Source organism: Conger conger, chromosome 14 (assembly GCF_963514075.1).
Source record: "Conger conger chromosome 14, fConCon1.1, whole genome shotgun sequence".
Lineage (NCBI taxonomy): Eukaryota > Metazoa > Chordata > Actinopteri > Anguilliformes > Congridae > Conger > Conger conger.
In genome coordinates this window covers 1733242-1738241 of record NC_083773.1, presented here as the reverse complement: position 1 = coordinate 1738241, position 5000 = coordinate 1733242, and the positions used below count along the sequence as shown (strand labels likewise).

Here is a 5000-nt window from a genome sequence, read left to right as displayed (position 1 = left end):
CTTTTGGGGAACGGAGATGGGGTGGTTTGACTGGCAGCAGGTGCAGTGCTGTCGGCTTTCAGATGGGGATCCTGACTTTCTTCTCCGATGACTCACTCTCCTCTGTGAGAGATTGTCTGTGAAAGATCCCCTTGCATCTTTTTTTTCATCCCACAGGTGCTGCTCATCACCATATGTGTGTGTGTTCTGATCCGTTCTGTCTGATTTCTCCCCTATGTGTGTGAGTGTGAGTGTGAGTGTGAGTGTGAGTGTGAGTGTGAGTGTGAGTGTGAGTGTGAGTGTGAGCGTGTGTGTGGGTGTGTGCGTGTGCGTGTTCTGATCTGTTCTGTCTGATTTCTCCCCTATGTGTGTGAGTGTGAGTGTGAGTGTGAGTGTGAGTGTGAGTGTGAGTGTGAGTGTGAGTGTGAGTGTGTGTGTGTGTGTGTGTTTGAGAGAGAGAGGGAGAGAGAGAAAGAGAGAGGGAGAGAGAGAAAGAGAGGGATATTCCCCTCAGAGTGGAAGGGAGATGCGTGACCCTGGCAGCACGATTCATTTCTGCCTGCCATAGCCTGAGAGACAGTGAGAGACAGTGAAGACAAATCCTATTCATCTGTTATTACTGTTGTTTCTGTCACGATTATTATTGTACCTGTTGACTTAATTGTTCGTGTTTTACTTTTACGTGCTGTTATACACTTATATGTTTCATGTTTGCTTTGGCGATATGTACTCATGTGTTTCCACATTTGATTGAGTGGGGGGAGAGTGACAGGTGAAGAGAGAGCGAGAGAGAGAGATGAGAGAAAAAAGAGAAGAGAGAGAAAGTGAGAGAGAGGAGAATGCCTGTTATGTTGTTTCCATGCTGTGAGTGTGTGTGGGTTGGCGGAGTTCTAGAATTTTTATTTGGCTGGCTGGCTGATTAACCCTTCCCACGATGCACTGCAAACTCACAACCCCACCAAAGGGCCATGCCCTCTCACACTGTGGCCTTTTACCCCCCTATGGGCCCTCTCCTCTGCGGGAAGCCCTTCTGCTGGAACCCCAGACAGGAAGTGGAGTGGGACTACAGTCCATAATTCAGGAAGTGGAATAAGACTACAGTCTATAATTCAGGAAGTGGAATGGAACTAACGCAGCCCTGCCCAGGGCAGTGAACGGGACAGAGTCCGTAGTTTAGCCGCAGCGTAGAGCAGTGGGCAGTTCAGTGGGACTGACTGGCACTTGAAGCATCTCTCTGTGGGCGGTGTTGTTCCCCAGCGGTGCCAGGCGCTGAACAGCAGGAGCTGTGGAAGCGTTTGGAGGTGCGAGAGGCCCTGAAGCGGACCTGCCGCGGCGCCCCTGTGACCACACGCACCCACGTGCCGCCCACGTCCGCACACACGCCCCGCCCACGTCCGCACCCACGCCTCGCCCGCGCCCGCACACACGAAACAGAACCCAAACACACACAGCAGCGTCCTGAGGAGGACGACCGCACACACACACTCCACACTCCGGCCCCGTTCATGCCGCTGAGAGTGAGATTTTCACCCACACTGGGAAGGTCCAGGCTTGCCACGTTCCCCCCTGTCTCACCACGTTCCCCCCTGTGACACCATGTTCCCCCCTGTGACACCATGTTCCCCCCTGTGACACCATGTTCCCCCCTGTGACACCACGTTCCCCCCTGTGACACCACGTTCCCCCCTGTGACACCACGTTCCCCCCTGTGACACCATGTTCCCCCCTGTGACACCATGTTCCCCCTCGTGACGCACACGTTCCCCCCTGTGAGGCACACGTTCCCCCCTGTGACGCCACGTTCCCCCCTGTGACACCATGTTCCCCCCTGTGACACCACGTTCCCCCCTGTGACACCACGTTCCCCCCTGTGACACCACGTTCCCCCCTGTGAGGCACACGTTCCCCCCTGTGAGGCACACGTTCCCCCCTGTGACGCACGCATCCCCTGGCTGCAGATGAGACGTGTTCAGAGGGTGACTAACGGAGTGAGTCATCGCTGGGAGTTGATGTGACTGTCCCAGACAGAGCCCTGTCTGCGCACGGAGAGGCCAGCCTGTTCCTGTTTGACCTGTTCCCGCTCGTAGTATTCCCGTTCGGAGTGTACCCGTGAGGAATGTTCCCATTTGGAATGTTCCTGTTCAGAGCGTTCCGATTCGTAATGTTTCAGTTTGGGAGTGTTCCCGTTCAGTGTTCGGTGGATTGGTGGATAACGGCAGATCGACTCTTTTCTTGTTTTTTTGTCCTGACGTGATTTTATGCTTGCACTCTGAGTCAGTGGAATTAACTTGTCACAGGTTTGGTAGCCGCATTCGAACGGGGCAACTATGGGCAAATATCCGCGGGAATGATCCCCACGAGACGCCCTGCAGTCCAGCCTCGCCCTCCATACCCTGCTCTGGGTCAGCGGATCCACAGAGCGGTCCTGTCGCCCTGACGACGTGGTCCTGTCGCCCTGACAACGTGGTCCTGTCGCCTTGACAACGTGGTTCTGTCGCCCTGACAACGTGGTTCTGTCGCCCTGCCCTTGAAATGAGATCAAAGTTTTAACAAGATTCATCTTGTTCCGATAATGACTTGGTTGGTATGGCCAAAATATGAGCTTGAATGTTTGATTAAAACTTTAATTTTGAGCATTACAGGACGTGTGAGAGTCCCATTGTTTCAGTTTCAAAGCTACTCCTTTTGCACCTTGTGCTGTTGTGCTGGTGTGCGTGGATCTCTTGTCCTTGGCCAAGAAAAAAAGTCATTTTTTGGGCCAAGATGGCCGCCACACTGTGGGTTTAATGGATGGCTGCTGTCATTGCTGGAGACACAGGAGCCCCGCAGGGCCTCTTGGGAAATGTAGTCTTCTTCCTGCAGAATGCTGCTGTGTAAGCAAGCAGGGATGGAGAAAGCCATTCGTCACATGAACTTGTTCATTATTCCCCCGGAATCTTCCAATTTATAGCATTAATAAAAAGTGTTTTTAACAGGCACTGCAATATTGCTTGTTTTTGTTGTCCTCATAAATTCTGGCCAGAATTTGGGGGCAGATCTGGTTTAAGTGCCCAATTTTATGTTCCCTCCTAGCTCTCCTGAAGAGGTATGGCTCGACGTTTTATTTCCCGGGGTTTCAAATCCATGAATAACCGGTATTAGGGACAGATTGGGCAGGCTGTCCTCGTACCTGACTCCCAGGTAAAGGATGGAAAGGTTCTCGGCCCTCGAGGGCCGTGATTGGACGGCTGTCTGAACGGATCAGAATACATCACCATGGTGATTAGCAGTGCGGTTGGCAGACTGGTGATGTTTATAAAAAGACGTGCGTGTCAGGTAAGGGGTGCTCCTGCCGTTGTCCTTGACCGAGGCACTGGCCTCAGAGCTGGAGCTGGTCCCTGGGAGCTGCACTGTGGTGCCCACTGCTCCTGAGTAACTGGGATGGGTCACATGCAGAGGACACATTACCCCACGGGGTTCAGTGGGGGTCAGGGTTTGGTGCTAAGTGTGATTGATTGGTTGATCAGGGATTGATTGATTGATCCTGGATTGATATCACTATAATGAGCCTGAGAGTGACTCATGAATGCAATCGGATCACACTCTGTCATGTTTTGTTTTTTTGTTGCAAACATTGCATGTTTCCTAGGAAACTGGCAATCCAGTTTTGTCCTGTTATAGAATAATTTATGTGCATTAGTATCACCTTAGCTGTGCACAACACTGATTCAACAATCCAAGTCCTGGGAGATTTGTTGGTGTGTCTCTATTTAATGGAATGAATCTTTGTCATTTGGGTAAAATTATCTAAATGTATTTTTTTGCCTGTTGAATTTGCCAGTGGAGGAGGCCTGTTGTAGGTTCCTGGAGTGTCTGCAGCAAACCTGCAGTGTCTCACAAATATGTGAGTAGAATGTTCTTAATGTTCAGTTAAGAACATTCTAGAATGTTCAGTTAGAATCTTCGTAACTGAACATTCCAATGCTGATGTCACAATCACTACCAGTGACTGAAAGCAGTGGAGTTCTAGAACAGCGACTTTGAAATAAAATTTTAAAAGCCCAGAAAAAGCTACTCTGTGATGGGTTAAGATTGTTTCTCGCTCTCCAAGATCTCGGGAAGAGTTCATTTCTCAGTCAGAGCAACAAACAATTAAAATGAAAAAACAATTAAAATTCAAAGATAAAAAAAGACGCGAGTGATTAAAATGGGTTTTTTAAATGAAAGATTCAGCGGGGTTGGTTTTGAATCGGCCGACTGTGACCGATTGTTTTCCTCCTGCCTGCGCTCGCAGCTCCCTGGAGGAAAGGGGCAATCTGCCCCCCCTCCCCGCTCCCCGCTCCCCCCTCCCCGCTCCCCGCTCCCCGCTGCGCTGCGTCGGAGAGTCGCTGGGTCTCCCGGGACCCCCGGCTTCCGCCTGACAGATCAGCTCTGTCAGCTCATTCATTATTCATGACCCTTCCACAGGCTCCTCCCACTTCCCACCGCCAGCTCCTCATTGGGCCTCACGTTTAGGCCTCATCATGGGGTCGTTCCTGGCTGTGATTGACAGCGTGTGCTGTGGAGTGTCCGTGTTTACGGTGTTGCCGTCTGTGATCCGGTGTGATGAGTTTGGACATTATTTATTGAGAAACATGCATATTTCATAGTGAGGGTGTGAGGGGTGAGGCAGGGGATCAGCTGTCCGTGAGCGCGGCTGAACTCTGAAGCCCAACACTGCGCTGAGCGAGGCTGAACTCTGAAGCCCAACACTGCGCTGAGCGCGGCTGAACTCTGAAGCCCAACACTGCGCTGAGCGCGGCTGAACTCTGAAGCCCAACACTGCGCTGAGCGCGGCTGAACTCTGAAGCCCAACACTGCGCTGAGCGCGGCTGAACTCTGAAGCCCAACACTGCGCTGAGCGCGGCTGAACTCTGAAGCCCAACACTGCGCTGGGCGAGGCTGAACTCTGAAGCCCAACACTGCGCTGGGCGAGGCTGAACTCTGAAGCCCAACACTGCGCTGAGCGCGGCTGAACTCTGAAGCCCAACACTGCGCTGAGC

At 52.0% G+C, this 5000-nt stretch overlaps 1 protein-coding gene across 2 annotated transcripts in view; it reads left to right on the top strand.

The window, feature by feature from the left end:
* The window catches only part of srpk1b (SRSF protein kinase 1b), a 43115-nt gene that overhangs the window by 16757 nt on the left and 21358 nt on the right, over window positions 1-5000 (top strand). The gene's annotated exons all lie outside the window — the stretch shown is intronic.